Raw genomic sequence first — 26975 nt, forward strand, 5'->3', positions numbered from 1 at the left:
GAAATAAGACAGGAGGTAGGGATGTGGAACCTGGTTCACTATCTCACTGGGCCAAGGCTCAGAAGGGCTTGTGTTCAGCTTCCTGCCAAACCCTGCCCTCAAAGGTCAGGTTTCCCGGGAAAGAAGAGTTCTCCAAACCTTCAACCATACACAGTCTTACAACTTCAAGAGCACCTCAGCCTTTAAGGTCAGTGCTCTGGAGAAGACTCTTGAGAGTCCCTTGGACTTCAAGGAGATCCAACCAGTCCATTCTGAAGGAGATCAGCCCTGGGATTTCTTTGGAAGGAATGATGCTAAAGCTGAAACTCCAGTACTCATGCGAAGAGTTGACTCATTGGAAAAGACCCTGATGCTGGGAGGGACTGGAGGCAGGAGGAAAAGGGGACGACAGAGGATGAGATGGCTGGGTGGCATCACTGACTCGATGGACGTGAGTTTGAGTTAACTCCGGGAGTTGGTGATGGACAGGGAGGCCTGGCGTGCTGCGATTCATGGGGTCACAAAGAGTCAGACACGACTGAGTGACTGAACTGAACTGAACTGTCATGAGTGCCATGGGCACTCATCTGAAACCTCGTGTCAGGGCTCCCAGTTCTCTGAACACCATCCTCTGTTGAGGCTCCAAGTCCACCACTGGCTAGACCCTCTAGTCAGAGAGACTTAGAGAGTCAATCTCATCTCTCAAGCTGCTACAGAGAGACACAGACTGAATAAGTTTCATCTAAACAGCCCAGACTGAAGGAAAGGAATAGTCAATATTTTTCCCCAAATTCTTTGGGAAAATAGTCCAAGTTTTTAATTTCTCAATCATTTCTCTGATTGCCTTCTTACTTCTCTACAATTTTGCACTGCTGGAATCTCTCCTCTTGTCCATTTGCCTGGCAACCAAACAGCCTTTCCGTTTCTGGGCTCCTGTGGAGGCCATCTCCCCTTCCCTACTGTTCTTGCTCCCTGCTATTCATCTCTAGTGTTTAGTAATGCTTGCTTTTGATTTTCGTCTTTAGGCCATGCTCTACAACGTGGGATCTTACTTCCCAGACCAGGAATTAAACCCCTGCCCCCTGCACTGGGAGCATGAAGTCTTAGCCACTGGACCACCAGAGAAGTCCCAGTAATGTTTGCTTTTCATACTGACCCCCTGCTAGAGGGAGACTCCTCCTGGCTCATTTCTGAAATTCCAGTGCCCCCTCACACCTGGAACACAGTGGGTATTCAATAAAGGATTCTTGAATTGATTGGACTTATCAATGAATGCTAACAACCCCCTCCTGGCTTCTAGAGGAATAAGTAACAACTCACATTATCACTTACAGAGAATAAGCCAACACTGAACCAACAGAAAGAAAATCCCAAAGGAGGGCTCCCCATCTATATCACTATATCACTACCTGCTGGGTATCAAATGCAGGGTTTGGCCAGAATAGGTGCTTTAAAAAGGTAGATTGAATTACAGAATAAATTTAAATCTTATATTTATAGTTTATAGAAATAGGCAAATCACCTATCAACACTAGGGACTGAAAAATAAATAAATAAAAAACACAAAGAAAACAGCAAAGCTGTAGCCATACATTGAGCCCCTATGGCTTCTTACCAGCGCACTCCACTGTGCCTCTCCTAAACAGAGTATGGACCCCCATGCTGCTTCCACATCCCACTCCTCCAGGTGTTCCTTACCTGCTTCTAGCTAATCCTCCTGGGCTGCAAGCCCTCCAGGTCCTCAGGAACGAACACTGTTCTCCATGGATGTCTGTTTTACTGGGTCTGGAGGCCAAGGCTCATTCTTCTCAGGATGATCAAAAACCATCTACAAAGAGGACAGTAAAACAGAGTGAAGCACCAGTTTCCAAGAGGAGAAAGGTTAAAGATTAAAAAGATAGACGGGGACCTCTGCCAAACTCCAATGTGGGCCCTGGTATGGCTCAATCCAGGAAGCCCCAGGGGCTCAGAAAAAAAAAAGAGACAAAAGTCAATTACAGGTGCAATGTTCTGGGCTCATAAACAGCACAGAAATCCTAAAAATAGTCCAATACTAATAAGAACATGACAGAAAGATGAAGCAAGCACCATACACCAACCTGGGAAGAAAGAATTGTTTAGTCTCTGGTTTGGGCATACATAAATAGCAATTTTAAGAAGACAGGATTCAGTTCATCCGAAATGAACTCTAAACAGATCTTTTAAAAGTTATTTATTATCAAAGAATATTTAATGATATATGAAAGTTTTATGAGTATAATGTTAACTGAAATTCAGAAAAAAAATTTTAAATTCAAATGTGAGAAAGAGGAAAGACTATACCAATATATATATACACACACACACATACCTGGAAGGTAGAATAAGGAGTAATGAGCATTTTCATTTTTTTATAAATTTTTGTATATTGAAAAAAATTTTAAGTGTACATGCATTACTCTTAGAGTTACAAGAAATTATAAAAATGTGTTTTAGAAGCTAAAAATAGAACTCTATACTTGTAAGCTTTCTTTCGTCTGATGGAATGTAGAAAAATAACAAAGGAAATTTAATAGTTGCATGAAAATTCCAACTTCTATACAATAAAAATATTGTAATAAAAAGGAAAATAAGACTCAAGGTGTGCAAAAGTTTCACAGTAAAAGCCTTTAAAAATGAACAGGCAATCAACATGAGCAAACAAATCACAAAACAGAAAATACCATTAATAAACATATGAAATTATGATTACTCTTGAGAGAAACCCAAAAGAGGTAACTGGAATATTAAGATACTAGTTTATAAAATTAACTTTAACCAGTAGTTTTCAAAATGATAATACTCATTGACAGGCAGATTATAATGAAATTGGTATATTTCAAGAGAGCAGTAGAAATTAACTTAACTTTTTTAGAAAGTAATCACACCAAAGAATTAAGAGCTTATGACTATGAACCAAGTTATTATACTTCCAGGAAATAAGATTGAATAAATAATTCCAAGGGGAAAAAGTTGTATATTTCTATTTCCTCACATATAAGACAATTCCCTACCTTACACAGCTTTGGTGAGAATTGGAAGAAGATTCATGAGACAAAGAATGAGTTTTATGAAGCAATTTGCATGTGCAAAAAGAAAAAACAGCTTTCAGTTTCAAAGAGATTTATTATGGTGAAAAAAATCTAAAATTAATAATTAAGCTTACAACAATAGTGAAATAATTAAACTATGGTACTTACATTCAGATAGAATATATATATAATGGTATATGAATTTTAAGTAGCAACACGAAATAAAATGCTTAAAATATTATAACAAAGAAAGTGAAACAAAATGTTACCTGTACATACATCACTGTGACTAAAAGTTCTACGTATCTAAATATCTAGGCTGGGGTGTCTGAGCTTTTCATGACCAGGAGGCAGGCAGGCAGATCCTGGGCATGATGGACAGGACAGAAGTGAGAGGTGCCATTCTGCTCTTTGTCAAAAAACAGTCAGGGCTCCCCTTATCCATTTAGAGAAGCACTGGCTCCCTAGCAGCCTCCTGGTACAGTCCAAAAATTGCCTCTGATAGCTAGCCTTCTTTTCATGTCATACAAGTTTCCTCTGAGGTGAGGGAGGGGGGTTTGTGATTATGCAAGCATTCATATTATTATTGGATTACCATTTGTCTCCTCCTACTAAAAATGTGAACCCTGTAAGTGCTGGTTCTTCACTACTACCCTCAGTGCCCAGATGCATGTCTGGCATATGGGAGATACTCAATGAGACATGGTTTTGATCCCTGGGTCTGGAAGATCCCCTGGAGGAGGAAATGGCAACACACTCCAATATTCTTGCCTGGGAAATCCTATTGTTTAGGTAGTTAGAATAGGAAAAAGGAGTCCAGAATGGCAGTGGCTAAAAGACAAGGGGAAAGCCCGCAAAAATAGAACAAAGGAAGGTCCAGGACCAAATGAGGACCTCAGGTAAAACAAACAGCATTCCTGGCTAGCCCAATTTACATAGGGCAGGCCCAGGGGGAGAAGAAAAAACATACAAAAAGAGGAGCCAAAATTGGGCTGGGGGCTTCTCTTTGTGTGTTTTGCGTCGACCTGCCCTCACGCCTTTTCCTTTGCTTTAGAAATAAAACTGAGCTGTAACACGGAACTGTAACACTGGTCCGTCCGAGGAAATTACAAGGGGCTGTAACACTGGGCCGTTTGTGGCTTCAAATTTTTGTTGGACAAGACAGAACCAAGGAAACTTCAAACTCTCCCGACACCATGAATAGAGGAACCTGGCAGGCTGTGGTCCGTGGGATCGCAAAGAGACAACAAACAAGGATTATTTGTTGAATGAGTGAGTGAGGGAAGTGTTGCCCATCCTTTAGAGGTCTATGCTTACCTCAGGCACCACTGATGGACAGGGTTCCTGCTCAGCGGCCTCACAGACAACACTCTGGGCAGTCATGGCACTTAGGATGCCACTCTCACCTGTATTTGCCACTTCACTGCCACCCCCTCAATGCTGGCCCATGAGACCTGTGTTTGGGTTCATTGCACAGACATCAGAGGAGTGCAGCAAACCCAGTTCTTCCTCCCTCACACCACATTTACTCAGAACAACTTGCCCTCTAAGGAGATTAAAAATCACTCTTGATTTCTAAAAATCAACCAATTGAAACAAGTGGTATAATCATTGATCTATATGTACTGTAGGTGGTGAGGGCCTTCCAAAAATAGTCACTGCTGGTCATGAGATACCAGCAGTGGTGATCTTCAACCAGCTACAGAAACAGTAATAGAATCCTCAACTCTCTGGGAGAGACACTTTAGCACTCATGACAATAATAGTTACCAAGTGTGTAATACTAGTTACATGTGAAGCACTGACCATAGCTTAAGAGTTAAGAGTAAGGACTCGAATTAGACTGAGCTGGGAAAGAGTTCAAACTGCCTCTCACCAGTTTACATGACCTTGGACAAGCTGTTCAACCCCCTAGGAATCAGTTTTTTTAATCTGTAAAATGGTAATAATAATAACAGAGCCCATCTCATGGGATTATTTAAAGAATCGAGTTAGATAAAACACCCAAAGGGATTGCAATAGGAACTGTGACAAAAATTATCCACATCACTTCATTTAGTCCTCACCATCCTGCCCTCCTCACCATCCCATGGTTGAGAGGATACCACTGCTATCCCCATTTTACAAACAGGGAGACTGAGACAAGAAAGAAGAGTGATTTGCCCAGAGTAACTCAGTTGTAGCACTCCAAATGCCTCATGCTCTTCCATGCGTTTGCAGTCCTGCCCAGAGAGCTCCTTCTGCTTGAAATGTCCTTTCCTACCCTGTTCTCATGGGACCACAACCTCCCCCCTGAACCTCCTCTACTAGCTCAAGTGCCCCTGGACTTTGAAGCCTTTCTTGACACCACAGAGATCGTCACAGCTCTGCTGTGCCTGTGCTGGCTCTCACCAGATCACATGTTTGCAGGTCTGTCCCAGCCTGTAAGATCCATCTCTGGCCCCCTGCACCTAGCCAGGCTCTGCACCATAACTGAGAAGTGCTCAGTCATGTTTGAATGAAAGAAAGAATCTAGCTCTGACACCTCTCCTCCCCTGTCCCCATGCCCTTCAATTTTTAGAATCACCCCCACCATCTCCCTACCCATCACCTTCAATTGCTGGAGTCCCCTTTACAGCACTGTTACTGAAAGATGTTCATTCTGCCTGCTGAACGTGCTGAGTGACAGGAAATTCACCACTTCCCCAGGTCAAATGTGGCTGTGTGAGCAGCTCTGCCTGTTATAAAGGTCTTAAAATGAAGAGCAATCAACCTACTTGCAAAAATAAACTCAGTGTTTTAAGCTTTGATCTCTAGATTCATACAGACTCAAAATGAAAACCAGTAATGCTTGCTGAGCCTATGCTCAGTGCTGGGAACTCCACCACATGCACCCACTCATTTCATCCTCATGACAACCTTGTGAAGGCCACACTGCCTACCGCCCACCTTGCTGCCCACCTTCTCCTCCACCCAGGACACTCTTCCTCATTCCCTGAATATGCTAGCTCCTGGCTTACTATAATTCTTTCCAACACTATTTCCATCATAACTGTTCATAGCATTAATATCCACTTACAGAATTATTCTAGTCCTCTGGTCTCTTTATTTTCTTGGGCTTCAAAATCACCGTGGAGAGTGACTACAGTCATGAAATTAAAAGATACTTGATCCTTGGAAAAAAAGCAATGAAAATCTATGCAGTGTATTAAACAGCAGAGACATTACTTTGCCAACAAAGGTCCATACAGTCAAAGCTATGGTCTTTCCAGGAGTCATGTACGGATGTGAGAGTTGGACCATAAAGAAGGCTGAGCACCAAAGAATTGATGCTTTTGAACTGCAGTGCTGGAGAAGACTCTTGAGAGTCCCTTGGACAGCAAGGAGATTAAACCAGTCAATCCTAAAGGAAATCAACCCTGAATTGATTTGGGTTGGAAATCATTGGAAGGACTGGTGCTGAAGCTGAAGCTCCAGTACTTTGGCCACCTGATGTGAAAAGCCAACTCATTGAAAAAGACCCTGATGCTGAGAAGATTGAGGGCAGAAGAAGGGGACAACAAATGATGAGATGGTTGGATGGCTTCATAAACTCAACGGACATGGGTTTGAGCAAACTCTGGGAGACAGTGAAGGACAGGGAAGCCTGCCATGCTGCAGTCCATGGGGTTGCAAGAGCTGGACACAAGTGCATGACTGAACAACAACAACTGGGCTCTCAGTTTTTTGATCTCTTCAATTCCAAAGACTGTGACCGCAGCAACGCACTCCAAGGTTATATCTTTGATCTTGTCATTTCCAAAAAATATACTCCCTTCATAGTCTCGATTTCAGGTATCCCCTCTCTCATCATCACTCTCATCTCTGCAGCTTAGTCCAACCAGTACCCAACTCCAACAGTCTTCTGTGTTTGATCCTACCACCTTCTCACTGCCTCTCACTTCCTCCCTGCCCTCCCTTTCCTTTCTATCCACCTCAGATTCCCTGGTCAGTCATTCAACTGACCTCTCTCATCATGCATGGCTGCATAACCCCCAAGTCTGGTTAAATTCAACTCTCTGTGCTACTGCAACCTGCAAGTATGCAGCTGAACATGGTTAAAGAAAATCACACAATGACGCTTACCAATTTCACTTCACGTTCATGACTACTAACTGCAAGTAGTTCCTTAATGTTTCATAGCAATGATATGGTACGTGTCCAGTCAATTCATCTGCCACTCTCCTAGAGGACTGTATGACTTCCTCCCCCTAGAAATTCATCTTACCCTCACCTGATGAACTTGCTACTTATTCACAGAACAAAAAAAAAGGAAGCTAACAGAACAGAACTGTCACACACATGCCTTTGTACAACAGCTATTCACCTTACCTACACTTATGCCCAAATGATCTCATTACTACGAATAAATTGGCTGCATTCAATACTTGCAACATCCAACTTTTTCCATAGATTCTACACACTCTTGTCTACTTAAGGACGTTCTTAAAAATCCCTCTTTTTTTCTTCTGCATCAATAGATAGCCTTCTGTCAAAGATCATCAGCATATAGGCATGCTATTATTTCTCCTATCTAAAAAAAACAAACTCTAATTGAAGCAACCACCGCCTGACCCAGATCAGTCTTAGCATCACTAACAATGGGACACCTCAATAGTTTGTGCTTTCTGAAGTGAGACATGTGAAGCACACAGCACCACCTATGGAAAATTCTTATCCAAGATGTTTAATCTGTATATGCAATTCTAGTTTTTTAGGAAATACAAGAGAAAGAAGAACAAGTCAAAAGACACCCTAATTTATCAGATATATCCAGAAAGTGGGACACTCCATAGAACAACTGAACTAGTTTCATCAAGTCAATGGGCACAAAAAAAAAAAAAAAAAACAAACAAATAGCTTAAAAAAAGACAACAATCACATGCAGTCTGTAGGCCTTTGGTTTGAACAGAGCAACACCAGCGACAAACTGGGTTATCTGAATATAGATTAGGTATCAATATTAAGATATCACTGTTAATTTTGCTAGGTATAATAATAGGATTATCATGATTATATATGTGATTATGTTAGAAAAGAACTATGTATTTGAAGTAGAAATGAAATTTAAAGTAATTCAGCCAAAAATAAAGCAAATATAAAAAAAATGCAATGTTGTTTTGTTCAAATATATTCAAATTAAGCTATGTAAGGAATAAGGGTGATTTGCAGACTCTTCTTAGACAACATCATTTGAGATTAAGGAGAGTTTCAAAGAGCTTGAAAACAAAAAAGTTATGGTCAATAGTGTTTCTGTTTTACTGGAGGAATTAACTGAAAAAAGATACAGGACATTACAGAAGTTGCCTCTTTAGCCACTACGTGAGGTCTAAATCAGCTCCTTTTCCCTGTCCCCCCAATGAAAGCTCTACACCTTTCCTTCCCTTTACAGTAAAACTGCTTGAAAGAACTCTCTGGAGTCATTGTTTCCAATTTCCCTCTTCCCCTTCTCACCTGAAGCCCCTCCATGAAGCCTCCCTCATCTCTGTAAGACTGCTCTTGCCACATCCCAAAAACCTCCATGACTCCATGCTACCAATCGGATGCTCAGGGCTGTCTTTGTCTTATTCAGCCCATCAGCCGTACTTCACACAGTTGGTCACATCCCCTTTCTGGCTCCCAAAACCCACATTTTTTTTCTCCCCTTACTGTTCACTCCTCAGTTGTCTCTGACACTGGTTTCCGCTCCTCTCCCCCACCTCTACACACAGAAGTGCCCCAACTTCTGGACTTTGTTCTAGTGATACTCCCTCTCTCCTGGATGTGGGCACCTTGTGACCTGGTCCCCGTCTACTCAGTCTGTAGTTTGCACCCAAAACACCTTTGCTGATGTGAAATGATTATATTTCCTGCCATATTAATCAACAAGAAATGTCACAGCCATCAGCGATTTCTGGCCTCCAAATGTGAATGAGGGGTCCCCAAACCACCATCCAGGGGATGCTGCCACCCCTCATAGTGACTGCTGAGCAGCTGGGGGAGTTCAAGCAGCAAGGTGAGCAAGGAGACAGGATTGGCCCCAGATAGCTGAGGTGTACACGAAAGGAATGAACTCAGTGAGCCCAGAGGCTTACATCTCCCTGTAGGGAGAAGGCTAAATTCCTTAACTTGATTCCTCATCTTTGATGTTCAGACTGCCTGCTCCCTTTGTTGCAAACTTATATAGCCTGATGTCACTCCTGCCTCCTTGGAGCAGTTTTCTCAAAGCTACTGAGATGCTGTCTCCCAGACTCAGAGTCTTAAACATTCCCACTACATAAAATAACTCTCTACTTTCAGGCTGTGACTATACTTTTTTGTTGACACTGACATGCACTAAATGAGTTCAGAAACAGGTTCTGTTGGTGAGCTTCTGCAGAAAGGAGTCTCTAATACTTAAAAACAAACTAAAAAGAAGAGTAGGGCTCAGGTTGGGAGACTAAAAAAACATAATATTCACTTCACTTGTTAGTGTACTCTCTATAATCTGCAGAGAGGAGGCAGCACTGCAGAGAACAATGATGATCAGATTTAGAGCACATTATTGAAATGAGTTGTTAAAATGTAGATTCCTGAATTCTACCCTCAGTCATTCTGATCCAAGTAGAGATGGAGCTAGGAAAACTGCATTTAGCAAGCACCCCAAGTGATTCTGATGCCAACAAAAGTGCTAATCTGAGAAAGCTTTATCAAGATCCAGGATGGGAAAAGCATAGAAACTGAGTGTAATTGAAAGAATAATTTTATGCCTGTTGAGTCTAATAGTAACTTTAAAAATACAGCTTGTTATTGTAAATGTCTTTTCATTATTCTAGTAACTCCATTTTATTGTATTTTAAAAACTATGGATGTGGGAGAGGTTAGGGCAGAAATCCTGTCCTTCACCACCACTAGTTTGAGAAGCCCCAACTTTGGAGAAAGAGCTCAGGCTCTGGCATCTCAAAATCCCAGATTCAAATCCTGGCTTTTCTATCTGTCAGATGTTGCCGGATGTTAGACAAGTTTTGCCATCATCTGTAAGCCTTGTGTCTTCATCTGTGAAGTATGGATAATAATACTTTAAAATTTGCCTCCCCAGGGCTGTGCGGACATTCTACTGATAGACTTCATCACTCTGTTCTGGCTAACAATTACTGTACTTTTACCATGTGCTAAATACTTCATCAATACAAAAGGTAAAATTCCTGCAATTGAGTGAAGGTCATTTAACCCCAGCAGCACCAATAGTGCTCGAGGTGTGTGCAGCTGGTTCACCTCCCAGGGTCCCCAGCAGAGCTGGTCCAGGCTGCTGTCAGACACAGCGTTCAGGTCCCAACAACTGAGCTCCACTGTATGGAGCCAGCAGAGGTCAGAACCTTAGTCGTCGTGTCAAAACACTTCTGACAAGTCCAGTTTTACTCAAAAGGACAGAAAAAAATCAGAAACGTGATAAGCAATGGAAACCAACCTGTAGCTGGTGACTCTGAGTGGGGAGTGAGAGGAAACCATGAGAGACTCACCAAGTAACTGAGTGGCTGCACTGACAAGTGTTTGCCTGGTGGGGAGGGGGGAATCTTGCCAGATCAGAGCCCTAGAGACAAATGGGCCTTTGTTCCTGCCTGTTCCAGACCCAGACTACAAACAAACAAACAAACAAAATGATCTCTTACCGGAGATTAGATCTTTTCCCAGCCAGGCAGGCACTAATGGAGAAGCTGTGAAATGGCTGAGTACATTTCCCTGAGGTTTCCTAAAACATGGAGATCAGAACTTTATCTATGAGAGGTGTTGAGTCCCCACCACAGAGAGGGTAGCTACTCCATGGTGCCAGGCCAGAGCCCGCCTCTCAGAACAGGTGAGGGGAGCTCTGAACTCAGGACTAAGAGAGAGGACAAAGGGGACAAAAATCACAGGCCATTTGCTTGTGATTTGTCTTCAGTCTTGTGTCTTTAGTGGACACATATTTGTAGAAATTTTTGCCTTCCAATTCAATAGGTGCCTGGTGGAAAGTAAGCACTTCACAGCCCATCAGCTCTCCTTCTGTATGACGCCCACCTCCCAGTACCAGCAGTAGAAGCCCCAGCCCCAAAAGCCATCTGCCCACTCTTACCAGCTAAGACAAGTCTGCTCCCCTCCATCAGTCAGGGGTGAGCCGAGGAGGAAGGAACAAAAGAGCCTGCAAGGAGGGCTGAACAGACACAACGCTCCTCCCAAGCAAGAGACCCGCCTCTCTTCCTTTACACCCCAACTCACACCCCACAGAGACACAGAGAGGAAAAAAAATAAAAAATAGGCCTCTTTCCTCCTGAGAAAGAACTGTTTCACCTCCTCCTCATCTTGAAAAACCAAGTTTGTAGTGACTATTACGGAAGCTTTTACACATACAAAAATGGACAGAAAACACCATAAAGAACCTCCATGTTTTCATAACCCAGATCCAAAGATTATTAGTATTTTGCCAACCTTGTTTTATCCATCTCACACTCCAGTAATTTAAAGCAAATGCCAGGCTTCGTGTCAGTTCCCCATACCAGGTCTTCTTAACTGGGGTGCCATGAGAAAACTAAGTCTTAATAGCCTAAGATATCCATTTATGTAATGAATTAACTTACCTCCTTGGCATCTCTGGAGAAAGAAATGGCAACCCACTCCAGTATTTTTGCCTGGAAAATCCCTAGGACAGAGAAGCCTGGTGGGTTATAGTCCATAGGGCCTCAAAGAGCTGGACATGACTGAAGCAACTTAGCACAGCACACTTTGGCATCTAGAATAGTATTTGCTATTACCCTCCTCAGGAGAACTGAGAACATAGGCCCTCAACATCATTTTCTGTGGAGCTGAATTCTGTATAATATTACCCACCCCCTATGTGTTAGGTTCTGTGTATGTACATACATGACCATGATGTCATTATCATCCAATAGCCATTTCACTTTCAAATTTTTGCCAATTCTCCCAAAAATGTCTTTTACACTAAATTCCTTGAATGAGGATCCCATCAAGGTGGGCACATTTTGTTTGGATGAACTCTCTTCTAATCTATAACAGTTCCCTACTGTTTTATTTTTTTTTTTCTTTTTCATGATATACATTTGTTGAAAAAACTGTCATTTGTCCTGTGGAATATGCCACATACTGAATCTGGTTGAGACTTCCTTGTGGTATCAACTTACTCCCCTTTGCTCTGTGTTTCCTGTAAACTTAGAGTTAGATCCCAAGGCTTCTTAAGATGCAGTGGTTTCAAGTCCAATGATCCTCCCACTGTGGATCATTCTATTTGATATTCTAAGGGGGGCTAAATCCTGATAATCTAAGGGAGTTTGGGGTGGGGAAATGAACAGGGAGGTCTCCACGTTGCAGTGGTCCCAGAGCTTAAAGAACAACATACTCCAATACTCATAATAGGTTCATTCATTCAGCAAGTACTCATTTTCTACTGTGAGCCAAAGTGGAGATATGACAGTGCAGAAACCAGCCAGAAATCTCACGCCCCAGAATATGCCTCACAGTGAGAGGGTATGTAGAGAGTAAGACAAAATAAGAACATACAGTGTGCTTTGTAAGTAGATAGAAAATTAAAGCAGGGAAGATGGAGAGGGACAGTAGGGGCTAGGGGGCAGAGGATCCCTTGTAAATTAGATATTCAGAGATAGCCTCACTGAAAAGCATTTGAGCAAATATTGGAGGGAGCGAAGGAGGGCTCAGGCAGACTTTTGAGAGAGAAGGGTTCCAGATGAAGGACCAACAAATGATTAAGCAGAGACACGCTTGACCTGCTTGAAGACCAGCATGGGGCCTGGGGAGAGAGGGTGAGGAGGAGAACAGCGCAGGACGGGGCAGGGAAGTGGTGGCTACAGATCACAGAGGGGTTTCCACTGGTGTAAGAACTCTAGCTAAGAACTCGAACTCACTCTACGTAAGTCTTGGTTGACTTAGGTTTGAAAGGGATCATTCTGGCTGCTACATTGAGAATCAACTGTGTGGGTGGCAGGTTGGGAAAAGTTAAAAAAAAGAAAGACCTTTTAAGAGGCTACTGCAACAAGCCAAGGGAGGAAAACCCAGGATCCTGTTAACTAGAGTTCTTCCCAGGCACTTGCATTTTGCGTTACCAAATTTAATTCTTGTAACCATCCAGTGGGGCGGGTATTAACAATTCTCTTTTATGAGTGAAGAAACTGAGGCTCAAAGAGTTTAAGCCATTTGCTTAAGATACTGTAAATGGTCAAGCTTAAGATATTGTAAATGGGGTGTAAGCCAGACTGTTCTAACTTGTAAGCCTGGTTCTGCCATCCAATATATATCCCTCTACTCAGTCTGTTTGTTTACTGTCGCGCCTCTGCTTTACCAGGTCAACTAGAGTTGCCAGTGACCATTTTGGAAACTTCTGTTGACACTTCTTTATGCTCTGTGCTGATCTCCACCTCTTTAATTTCTCAGTGTGCAAACTTCACCCTCGTCTGTACTTCAGGACCCAAACTTTCTGTCCCCAGACTAGACTCCTTGATATCATATTGCCTTCAGCTAACCACCTTCAAGAAGTAGTCTCTATGTCCTGGACTCCAGAAACCTCCCTGTAATGGGCTTCCATTTCTTTCAGATCAGGAACTCCTTTTTTTTTTTTTTTCCACTTTTTGGTTGTGCCACACAGCACGTGGGATCTAACTTCCCAGACCAGGGATGGAACCCACAGCCTCTGCATTGGAAGCATGAAGTCTTAACCACTGAACCACCAGGGAAGTCTCCTCAAACTCTTGAGTCACTTGAGTTACAACTCAACTCTGCAATGACTCATTTTCTTGTTTCTTCATGTCAGTGATAGCTGCCACCCTACCAAAGACGTGCTTTTTCTGCCATATAGAGTTGCTGCTTAAAGTGGTGGCCCAACCAGGGATTATATTGATATTTTTCAGGAAGTGTGTATGCGTGCACATACATACACATCCTGCATCTAGGTGGAACTGAGACTGTTTGACTAGTTATCAGCAATAAAATGTGACCAAAAATAACACGTGTCACTTCTGGGCAAGGTGAGTAAGAATTGAATCTATTTGTTCTATTCGTTTACTGTAACTAAATGAGCTACTGAGTAGAGTGTGTGTGCATGCGTGCCTGCTTAGTTGTGTAGTAGTTTCCGACTCTTTGTGACCCCATAGACTGTAACACACCAGACTTCATATATTTATTTCTACTGGTCTAAGTAGACTTCTGAGAATTCATTAGAATTCTTACCTATAGATTTTTCATTGTCCACACAATTCTCTCTTCATCCCAGCATTTCATTAGCACAGTAAAATAACAGTTCTTAGTTTAGCCAAAGCCACCAGTTTCTAAATTCTTTTACATCCAGTGCCTTTTTATTTGTTTACCCCTGCCATGACCCCCAAATTTTGAAAACTGTTGACAGCCAAATTTAGCTAATAATTTGTGTTCTTGTTTGTTATCAAATGGACAGGGCTTCCCTTATGGCTCAGTTGGTAAAGAATCTGCCTGTAATGCAGAAGACGTGGGTTCAATCCCTGGGTTGGAAAGAATCCCTGGAGAAGGGAAAGGCTACCCACTCCAGTATCCTGGCCTGGAGAATTCCATGGACTGTATAGTTCATGGGGTTGTAAAGAGTCAGACACAACTGAGTGACTTTCACTTTCACGAAACATTCATCAAATGGACAAGGATGTTCCAACCTAGAGGGGTGGGACAAGGTGGGAGGGATATTCAAGAGGGAGAGGAATATACCTATGGCTAATTCATATTGATGTATGGGAAAAGCCAAAGCAATATTGTAAACCAATTATCCTTCAATTAAAAATAAATATTTTTTTTAAAAAAGAGGTTCTGACCAGCATAAGACTGTCATTGTTATCACAATCAGATGACACAAGCTGAGCTTGAAACAAAGAAACTTGATGATTTCCTTGGTCTGAGCAGGTTTTTTGGGACAAATGTGCTTCTCCCATTTGACTTTTTGAAACCCTGAAGTGTCTGATGGGTCTCAGGAAACCCTGGGCAAGGAATTCTGGTTTGTCCATGACCTGAAACTGACCCCAATAAAATCATAACTTTCTGATCTCAGCTGGCCTCCTAAAAAAACAGGTTCTGCCTGTTGACTATTTATGGAAGAGTGCTTTTTAAAAAACTACCCCCATCTGTACCCAACTGGGCAAAATTTAGGCACTCCAAGTTTATCTGGAAGAATCTGGCTCCTAAGTGCTTAAAAATAAGGAAAATAGCAATGTAAAACCAGAATTTTAGTGACTGCCAGATCAAACAGGGCTTCCCTGATAGCTCAGTTGGTAAAGAATCCACCTGTAATACAGGAGACCGCAGTTTGATTCCTGGGTTAGGAAGATCTGCTGGAGAAGGGAAAGGCTACCCCACCCCAGAACTCTGGCCTGGAGAATTCCATGGACTGTATAGTCCCTGGGGTCGCAAAGAGTCGGACACAACTGAGCGACTTTCACTTTGTTCTTCCCTGGTGGCTCAGACGGTAAAGGGTCTGCCTGCAATGCGGGAGACCAGGGTTCAATCCCTGGGTGGGGAAGATCCCCTGGAGAAGAAAATGGCAACCCACTCCAGTATTCTTGCCTGGAAAATCCCACGGACGGAGGAGCCTGGCAGGGTACAGTCCATGGGGTCACAAAGAGTTGGACACAACTGAGTGACTTCACTTACTCACAGATCAAACAGACACAAGCCTCCCTCCTCATCACCTCAGCTCTCAGCAGTTGAGCAGCAGTTATATCAGAAAGATGCACCCTGGGGACAGAACACCAGTGCTGTGAAAGATGGGCAGGGTAATTAGCTGCCCAGAATTCTCGCATACTAAAGAGCAAAGGAGGACTAAATGGCAACAACACAGGAGGGAAAGAGTGCTACTGAAAAAACAAAGCTTAAGAATTTTGTCTTAAATCTTGGAAACAAGGTGTGATGACCTACATTACAAAGTTTAAGAATATCGTCTTAAATCTTGGTAACAAGGTGTGATGACCTACATCTCACTCTTCAAACCCCAGTTTAAGTTTATCTTTAGTGAGAACAATGATGTCTGATAGTTGTCTTAAACATAATTTCCTCCAGAAACCCCACCGCTGGGGATTGTGTCAGGGGCCATTTCCAATTTCCCCCCATGTAGTTTTACCTGTTGGACAGGAGGAATTCAGGCCTAGAGTTCTTTAGCACTTCCTAAATACCAGAATCAGTGAAGTGATCGGCCTCTCTTTAACATCACCAAGGTGATGGCTGTTTACCCCTCTCATCTTAGCAAATTGATCTCAAGGCCAAATGGGGCACCATGCAAAGAGAAAAGCAAAGAGAATATAGAAGAGAAAGAGTTTGATCAAGTCTGTCCTCAGAAGTGCTCCCCACTTCTAAATCCCATAGCCATGAAGTTCAAAATGGGTGAAGGGAACTCCTTAGAAGACTGCTGCTCTTGCCTGAGCATTAACAGCACTTAGGAAGCATTTTAAAAGTACAGATGCCTTACCCATGACATTTTTCACAGAACTACTAGAACAAATAAAATTTATATGGGAACACCAAAGATCCAGAATTGCCAAAGCAATACTGAGGAAAAAGAACTGAAGTGGAGGCATAACCTTTCCAGACTTCAGACAATACTACAAAGCTATAGTAATCAAAATAGTATGGTACTGGCACAAAAACAGACATATGGATCAACGGAACAGAATAGAGAGTTCAGAAAAAAACTCACACACCTACGGTCAAGTAATCTTCAACAAAGAAGACAAAAATATATAATGGGGAAAAGACAATCTCTTCAGAAAGTAATATTGGGAAAGTTGGATGGCCTCATGTAAATCAATGAAGTTAGAACACACCTCTATGCCATACTTAAAATGGCTTAAAGACCTAAATATAAGACATGATACCATAAAACTTTTAGAAGAGAACATAGGCAAAATAGTCTCTGACATAAATCATAGCAATGTTTTCCCAGGTCAGTATCCTAAGACAAATATAAATAAAAGCAAAAATAAACAAATGGGACCTAATCAAACTGATAAGATTTGCACCCTGGGGACAGAACACCAGTGCTGTGAAACATGGGCAGGGTAATTAGCTGCCCAGAATTCTCACATACTACAGAGCAAAGGAGGACTAAATAGAAAGGAAACCATAAAAAAAAAAAAAAGAAAAAAAGACAACTTATAGGAGAGAATATTTGCAAACAATGCAACCAATAAAGGTTTAATTTCAAAAATATACAAATAACTCATACAACTCAGTAACAAATGATCCAATCCAAAAAAAATGGGCAGAAGATAAGCATTTCTCCAAAGAAGACATACAGATGGCCAAAAGGCACATGAAAAACTGTTCAACATAGCTAATTATTAGAGAAATGCAACTTAAAACTAAAATGAGATGTTACCTCATACCAGTCAGAATGGCCATCACCATGAAGCCTACATATAATAAATGTTGAAAAGGTTGTGGAAAGAAGGTAACACTGTTGGTAGGAATGTAACTTGATGCAGCCACTATTGAAAATGGTAAAAACTACAATAAAAATAGTTATCATATGAACCAACAATCCCATTCTTGGGCATATATCCAAAGAAAACTATAATTCAAAAAGATATATGTACTCTAATGTTCAGAGTGGCACTATTTACAATAGCCAAGACATGGAAATAACCTAAGTATCCATCAACAGATGAATCGATAAAGATATGGTGTGTATGTGTGTACACACACACAAAGGAAGATTACTCAGCCATAAAAAAGAATAAAATATTACCATTTGTAGCAACATGCATCGCATGGACCTAGAGATTGTCATGTTAAGTGAAGAAAGTCAGAGAAAGACAAATATATAATACCACTTATATGTGGAACCTAAAAAATAGTACAAATGAACTTATTTACAAAACAGGCTCACAGACATAGAAAACAAACTAATGGTTACCAAAGGGGAAGATGTGGAGAGAGATAAATTGAGAGGATGTGATTAACCGATGTACACTACTGTTTATAAAACAGATAAGCCATAAGAACTTACTACATAACATAGGAAACTATATTCAATATCTTATAATAACCTATAATGGAAAAAATGTATATACATATATAGATATATATGTCTAACCAAATTGCTTTACTATACACCTTAAAGTAACACAATATTGTAAATTAACTATACTTCAGTAAAAATACAGCTAGATGCTTAAAATTCTCCTAGATAGATTCTGATTTAACTGGCCTGAACCAATAAACATTGACTTAGGCCTTGAAGAATGTGACATTCACAGGGGTGGGTCCTTAGGTGGACAGGACAAGCTCCAGGCTTTTGGGATGGGGCAGGGGTAATGCCAGTTCAGTGAAGGTGGACATGGTTGATGGATCAACACAGGAGCTCAGACATTTTAGGTCCCTACTTACACAGGCTTTTCCATAGTCCAGGGAACTCACTGCCTGTGATGGGCCTGAGTTACTGAGGAGGTGGGGTGACAGGGCCTCAGCTTCGATCCAAATCTCCAAGACTTTCAGGTCAAATGTCATTAACTCTGGGCTCCCTGACCAAAGTGAAGATGTGAACAACTCTTATCTGTTACTAACCCTTACATCAAAGTGGACCTTTCAACTTTCTCTCCTCCCATCTGTGACCTTGAGCGTGATCGCCAGATGACACAGGCAGCAGTGGTGTGAAAAGTCATCTCCTGGACAAAGAGTGGTCCCAGAGGAAGACTCACACTCCACTCTGCTGTTGGCTCATGGTCAGTCCCTTCTAGATGGCAAGAGCTGGTTTTCTGGGGGTTTTCACATCTGCCTCCCTGCCCACCTCACGTACACACAGATCACTTGATTATCTGCGCCTGTGTTGGCAGATGGAAGGTTTGGATCTTTTACTTTAGAGATCAGATATCAGCACTCACTGCTTAATCCCACCCCCAGATCTTCCTCCTTTCACTGTACTCTGGGGCTGGCACTGCTATCATTTGCATTTCACAGATAAGGAAGCTGAATCTTAAAGAAGTTAGAGGGCTTCTGGTAGCGAGTGGCAGTGCCAAGATGTAAATCCAGAATTGTCTGACCATGCTCCTAATTCCTGTACTCAGATGTTCATCTTGTTTGACTTACACTCTCTCAGCCACAGCAGAGCCCACTAACCCCAGAAGCAAATGATCTTAGTGAAAAAGGAAAGTAACTGTGCCATAGTTCTGAGCCCAGGGCACACTCAGGGGCTGGACACTTATCATCTCACTGAATCCATCAGCAGCCCCAGATGGTTCTTGTCCTGACACTTGACCTTTGGCATTTACAGAGTCAACATTTGGGATTTTGACTATCTGAGTCCCTTAGTCTGCAAGAGAAGTCGCCTCCAGACCACAACTCGGTGCAGAGGGGTTCCATACTCCTCAGGTCATGATAGAAATAACTGCTTGTTTGTAGTGCTTCCCTGATAGCTCAGTTTGTAAAGAATCTGCCTGTGATGCAGGAGACCCCAGTTCAATTCCTGGGTTGGGAAGATCTGCTGGAGAAGGGATAGGCTACCCCCTCCAGTATTGTTGGGCTTCCCTTGTGGCTCAGCTGGTAAAGAATCCGCCTGCAATGTGGGAGACCTGGGTTTGATCCCTGGGTTGGGAAGATCCCCTGGAGAAGGGAAAGGCTACCCACTCCAGTATTCTGGCCTGGAGAATTCCATGGACTGTATAGTCCATGGGGTCACAAAGAGTCTGACACAACTGAGTGACTTTCACTTTGTGAGCTATGGCTCCCAAAGAAACCAGACTGCTAGTCTGTGTTAAGGAAAATTTATACCCAATGATGAATTTCTTTTAATAGACTTACAAATGCCTACAGCTCCATATTCATGAGATCAACAGAGCACACAGATCACTTAAGTTGCTCAGGACACAGATCGCTTAAGCCTGACTGCATAAATTGGGGGAACTCTGTGCTCTGGTAGCTCTGGTGCCTGACGTCCTTATCCATCAAATGAGAGCAGAACACCTCACCTTAGGACTACTATCAATAAATGAGAACTTGGTAAGAAAGATGAAGATGATGTGGAGCATTTCCAAAGATCTCCAGAGAACTCTCATATGAATGTCAAGTCTACTGTTTGAACATTTTATACAAGAGGAAACCAAGGCTGGAGGAGATCATATGATTGGCCCAAGAATGTCTGGCTCTAAGCCCAGGGTGCTTCCCTCCCTAGAAGCCAATAGCAAGTCATCAAAAAAGTGCCAAACCCTGCATGCTGACTCGGTCATAGAATGTGACTTAGGAAGATGGAGGGGTAGAAGAGAAGGTCACAGAAGGGAGAGGGGTGCTCTTGGGCTTCCCACTCTCCCTCTAACCCCGCCCCCCACCAGTGCTTGCCTGGGGGTGCCAGAACTGTGAGTTTACCTTTGATCACATCTGTTCAGATCAATCAATTCAACCAAAACACTGGTAACTGTGAGCTCAGAACAGTAGCCCAGAGGTAACTGGTACTTACTCTTTTTGCCCTCAAGATGCTAATCATCCTAAATGCCATGAGAAGTCAAAGACAAAATATTTAATGCACTGTCTACTTTGCTCCTCTCACTAGAGAGTGAGCACCTGAACCATCTAGTTACCTCTGTGTTGCCAAAGCCTGTGGCCCAGTTACCTCTGGGTCAGGGCCTGTGGGTCATCTTCCTTTACCAAATAAGTGAGTGTTTTCTTCTGGAAAAGAAGGTGTTCAAGGATCTTAGCCCGGGAGGAGGGATTCAAATCCAGCCTGGGATCAAAGAAGCCTAGGCGGATGGGAAAGACCCGTGGGATGGGAGGGAAATGGCCTGGAGGTGGGCAAGGGCAGGGTGCTGGGCACAGAGAGGCTCAAGTCTGCCTAGGCAGGGAGACAAAGCTGAGCGTCGGGAGGTGAAGCTGAAAGGGAGCTTCAAGCCTCACAGTGAGGCACAGCAACAGGTAGGAGAGTCTGGCTTTCACCAGAGGTGCAGTGGACAGCAGATCAAGAGCTTCAGAGCAGGGAAGGGAGCTACCGAGCTGACATGGTGCTGTGCCAGTTCAGCCGTGTGGGGGAGCAGGTGGCGGGGGCAGACCTGCCCATCCCTAAAACCCTCTTCTCCACTCCCTGAGAGTACGTGACCAATAAACAAATAGTAGTCACTGCTTCTTGGGCAACTATTACAGGCCAGGCACTGTGACAAGTACTTGATTAACGATCAAAACAATACTATAATTGTCTAATTTATTTTACAAATGAGGCTGTGGATTTCTCCACAATCACTCTGCTATAAAGAGACAGAGCCAGAATCCCAACTCAGGTTTGATTCAGGGTCCAGAGGTCAAGCCAACCCAGGTGCACCCCACTCCCTACCCACCCCCACACTCATGAGATGAGGATCAGGACTAAGATGGTGAAGGCCCACACACAAGGCGCCACTTGGAAGAGTAGAGCCAAATTTCCTGCAAATCCAGCCTTGGAGTCAGACGAATCTGGATCCTAGCTTCATCGGCTATCAGCATGACCCTGGCAAATTACATGAATGTGCTGGGTGTCAGCTTCCTTATCTGTAAAATGTGTACAAAACCACCTACCTCACAGAGTTGCTATAAGGTTAGAAGAAAGGATCCTACCATGCCTTGGAACATGGCAGGTGCTTAATAAATGGCACCTTGTGAACCTGAGCCTGCCAGGAGCAGAAGGCTTATCTACTGAGGATGGAGCAAGTCTTCATTTCTGAGAAGAGATGAATGTTCCAGGAGTACATGACTCAATATTTGCCTGGTTAAATCTGGGACCTAGATGACCATCTCAACAAAATCAACATAGCCACTTTCAGTGTTAACCATTTCAAACACTGATCCAAAGCAATGAGAACCAGAATCTGGAACTCTCAAAGGAGTTAGAGACAAGGAGCTGTTACTGGGAGGGCCAAACTCATGAAAAAGCCTGATATCATGGTATACATATGAGGACCCCCAGTCCTCAGATCAAATCTCTGTGTATCCTTGAAAGTCACTCATCCTCTCTGACCCTCTGTTTCCTTATGCTCAAAGGGGCTTAATAATCCTTACTTCACAGGGTTGTGGTGGAAACACTAGGGAAATAATAGAGGAGAAGGAACCTTAAGGCTCCAAGACAATGGCATGAGTTCTCCACCTCTATAAAGCAATAGGAAATAAAGTTTTTGCTTCATCAAGCACCCTTCCATTTGAAAGAGGAAAAAGAAATGCTTGCTATTTGACAAACGTTTACTGAAGACACCAATAGTTTATTCTACTAAAGGATCGTCTAGCTATGAATTGGGGTGAATAACTGGTATAAGAATCATTTTTCAATGATCATCAAAATGCAAACACAAAATCACTCAATTATCTCAGAGCATGGACATACCTGAGAGTCTTCTGCAGACAAACAACTAGAGAAGCTCTGCCCAAACAGCCCCACAGGAGTTGGCTGGCTCACTGCCCAAGACAGGAGAAGTCAGTAGACCCAAATTCTCACAAGAAAGCCTGCTGACTTTGCCTCTGAATTTTCCTTCAACTTAGAAAATAAGCCAAACTTACTCCATCTCCCAGCTCCACCCTTTGGTCTTTTGCAAGTAGACTGTGTCCAGGGAAGAAAATGGGAAATCAATGAGGTGATTCCAGAGCAAAACTGGGCTAGGCTGATAGCACCAGGGCCTGGGCACCCAGCTTTGATTTCAGGAGAAGTATTTCTCATTTGGGGGCTTTCTAGGTGGCACCAGTGGTAAAGAACCCACCTGTTAATGCAGGAGACATAAGAGACACAGGTTCAATCCTTAGGTTAGGAAGATTCCCCTGAAGGACAGCATGACAATCCACTCCAGTATTCTTGCCTGGAGAATCCAGGGACAGAGAAGCCCAGCAAGCTACAGTCCATAAGGTCGCACAGAGTCAGACACAACTGAAGCAGCTTAGCATGCATGCACACACATTTCTCATTTGGTATTCAAAAGACCTAAAGAGTAACCCCCACCCTCCGCCACCATTCCAAAGCAGTAAATAGAAGAATATGTCAGGTTGTCTCTTGAGCTGTGAGACAGGTTATTCAGAGTCCCAGGCCCCAACTCTGTCTCAGCCGCTCTTAACCTCTAGGTGTGGAGCAAGAATATGTCCAATTTGGAAATTCTGGGCCTGGGCAGAGAGGGAGCAGTAGGAAGGTGAGCGGTCAGGGAGGGACAGTGAATTTAGTCTGAGACCCCGGCTTGGCTGGGCTGCCCTGAAAAGAGCAGAGTCCTACTCTGAGTTTGGCTCCAAAGAAGAAGGGGAGACACTGCCAAAGAAACCCACCTGAAGTTCAACATGATCCGGAGCTGAGGTTTGAAAGGTGCATTCCCACAGAATCAGATAAATACATCAGGTGTTGGCATTCACTCCCCAGGATTAATTTCCTGGCTCGGGATAGCTGCCTCTGTCACTGAGCAATGACTGGAAGAGTGCTGTGTGAGGAAGTTGTAAAGAACGAATGGTAAACAGCAAACACGAGCAGCAGTCCCCACAGGGCCGTCCCAGGCAGGAGAGCTGGCTCTGGATTCCTGCTGCCTCTGCACACCAGGTAGTGCTTTTGTATCCTGAACTGCAGCCTCATAAAGCTTCAGACTGACCGCTGCACACCAGGTTATTTCCCTTTAAATCTCTATCACCTCACCCTTACAGAGGCCAGTGACACTGCTCTATTTCTTCAGTGGAAAAATCTGAGGCTTCGAGAGCTGAAGGCTGTACAAAGTCTGTAGCTAGAAGTTGCAGAAAGGATTTGAACCCAGGGCTCTTTGTCTGCATTTGCTTCTCATCCCCAAAGGGAGGAATGAGGAGGGGCTGTAAATCTTTTTCCTTCTACTTGTCTCCCTTGCTTTCTCCCTACAAGGATGGGGACCAATCCAGTGGCAGGTTGAGGGTTCAGTGTTATTGAAAATTCAAAGAAATATACATTAAAATAACAAGATGCCACCTTCTCCCTATCAAATTAATAGCAGTTTTAAAACAATTATCCTGCAATAAAAATTAATTAAAAAAAAAAGTAACCACAGAAACACAAAAAATAACCCCCAAACCCAGTAAATATAAACAAATAAACACAAACATAAATAAATGATAAAACTTTAATACCATCAAATATCTAGCCAGAAGTTCAAATACGTGTGTTTGTTTACAAAGCTGATTTTTTTTAAGAGTTTGTTTGAATTAAGGTCCAAATAAAGTCCAGTTGTTGTAAAAAAAAATTACTAGCAGTTAAAAATATATATAATATAGAGCTGAAAGAGCACTCTCATGTGTCTCTTGAACAAAAATAACATGGAACATCTCTTCTGAAGGGCAATTTGGCAAAATGTATCAAAGCATTAAAAATGCCCATTCTCTTTTAACTCAGTAATTACATCTCTGAAAAGGAAATAATCAGAAAAGCTGTCTGATCCAATCTCAGCCCACACACAACCTGAAACAGCCTCAATTCACAACAATAATAGGAGAATCTACTTTTATGGAATGTCTGCAGGACAGGGAGTGATTAAACAATTAAAATCACATTTATGAAGACTTCTTAAAGCTTTCTAATTTACAAAACACATTTAGAAAACTAGAAAGTAGCATGGGCTTCCCTGGTGGCTCAGATAGTAAAGAATCCAACAATGCAAAAGACCTGTGGTTCAACCCCTGGGTGGAGAAGATTCCCTGGAGGAGGGAATGGCTACCCACTCCAGTATTCTTGCCTGGAAAACCCTATGGGCAGAGGAGGATGGTGGTCTACAATCCATGGGGTCACAAAGAGTCAGACACGGCTGAGAATGTAATATAATGAGCCACCATGTACTCCTTACCCAACATCAACAATTACTGATTTAATGCAAGTTTCATTTCTTTGACATAAGAAGCCAATCCTCCATCTTGACTATTTTAAGAAAATCTCAGACATTGTATCATTGCATCCATTATGTCACTATGGATCTCTAAAAAGCACTCTTTTTATAAATATAACCAAATCATCATTATCAAACAAAAAAATTTAGATTAGTTCTCTCAACAAAATAGTAATGGATTCATAATATAATGCAAACTGATAAAGAATATTATAAAACTCTAAAATCTTAGTTGAAAGAGAGAAAAAGCGGGAGAAGAAGAAAAGGAAAGGGAGAAATTATTCACAAAGGAAAATGACTTGCAGGAAATAAATTCAAAATATTGCCAGTAATCTATAATTACCCTTGTGTCATGGGAGTAGATTATTTTTGCTCAATTTTTTATTTCATATTTTTGAGTGTATTTTCACTGCTGGAGAGTCTACCATGTTGGATATTTATTATTTCTCCTGCTCTTCTTTTATTGCTCACATTCAAATTTTCTCTCCAATATGATTTAAAATGAGTTTCCTAGATCTCCTACATCTGAGAATATTTTGTCTTCAAACATGAAGGATTTTTTTCTACATATAAAATTCTGAGTTGACAGCTTTGTTTTTCCACTGCTTCAAAGATGTTGTTCCACTGTCTTTGATCTACATGGATTTAGATGAGAACTCTGCAGTACTTGAATAGGTTTCCCTTTCATATGATGTATCATCTTTCTCTGGCTGCTCTCAATATTTTTTTTTTAATTTTGTTTTCAGCAGTTTAATTATGATGTGACTGAGTAGTTATCATTTGCGTTTACTCTGTTTGGGACTCACTGTGATTCTGTGTGTGCTGTGTGCTCTGTTACATCCGACTCTTTGCAACCCCATGAACTGTAGTCAGCCAGGCTCCTCTGTCCATAGGATTTTCTAGGCAAGAATACTTGTGTGTTGCCATTTCCTTCTCCAGGGGATCTTCCCCACCCAGGAATCACACCTGTGTCTCCTGCAGGTTTTTGCAGGCAGAGTCCTTACCACTGAGCCACCAGGGAAGCCCCTATGCTAACCATACAGAGCTGTTTTGAAGAAGTGAAACGTAACAAACCTACAGCATTTAGCACAGTCCTTGGCCCACGGCAAATACTGAGAAAATGTCAATCAGTGCATTATCTATGCATATTGACTTTGATCTCATGTTACAGATACAGATGTTGAAGCATGGCATAGTTTAGTGACCTGACCAAAATTACACAACTGGATAAATGAAAAAGCTGGTATCAAAATTCACATTCACTCAACGATGGATACAAAAAAGAGAACAATACAAAACCAGATGCAAGATAAGTATATGTCCAGAATTAGAACATAAAGAAAATGCTGGAAATATCATTAGAGAGAAAACTTAGATTAGTCTGGAGCAGGGTTTCTCAAACTTGGCACCACTGACATTCGTGGCTAGATAATTCCCTGGTGGCTCAGTGGTAAAGAATCCATTTGCCTATGCAGGAGACACAGGTTCAATCCCTGGGTCAGGAATATCTGCTGGAGGAGGAAATGGCAACCCACTCCAGTATTCTGGCCTGGAGAATCCTATGGACAGAGGAATCTGATGAGCTACAATTCATGGGATTGATTGCAAAGAGTCAGACATGACTGAGCAACTGAGCACATACACACACACACACAGTACCATAACACTCTATCCATTTGTTTCCAATAAAAAATATATTTACAAATATATTTTAAGTGTTGTATAATTTCTATTGCTCTATATTCAAGATCACTGACTTCTTTCTCTGTCATCTCTATTTTGTCACTGAGCCCATCTAGTGGATTCATTCCCTCAGATGTTGTCTCTTCAACAGTTCTACAATTTCCATCTGGTTATTTTGCATAGTTTCCATTTTTCTGCTGAAAACCTCTCCTTTCATGTCTTTCAAGAGTGGAGTATGGTTTTAACAGCTACTTTAAATCTTTGAGAATTCTACCATCTGAGATATCATAGGGTCAACACCTGTTGAAAATCTTTCCCTCTTTGTTCAGCTTTTCCTGGTCCTTTTCATAGTGAGTAAATTTGGATTGTATCCTGGACTTTTGAATGTTAGGTCATGAGACTCTAAACTCTGTTAAATTCTTCTGAAAAAAACGTTGATATTTCCGTTTATTTGTTT

The 26975-nt window shown here is 42.2% G+C and overlaps 1 protein-coding gene across 1 annotated transcript in view; it reads right to left on the bottom strand.

Moving 5' to 3' along the window:
• Window positions 1-26975, bottom strand: part of ST6GAL1 (ST6 beta-galactoside alpha-2,6-sialyltransferase 1) — a 73212-nt gene that overhangs the window by 43333 nt on the left and 2904 nt on the right. Inside the window, 2 exon segments of the mRNA XM_070371891.1 lie at window positions 1678-1807; window positions 23271-23419. The gene's annotated coding sequence lies outside the window, so the exon portion shown is untranslated.

This window comes from Bos mutus, chromosome 1 (assembly GCF_027580195.1).
Source record: "Bos mutus isolate GX-2022 chromosome 1, NWIPB_WYAK_1.1, whole genome shotgun sequence".
NCBI classification, from domain to species: domain Eukaryota; kingdom Metazoa; phylum Chordata; class Mammalia; order Artiodactyla; family Bovidae; genus Bos; species Bos mutus.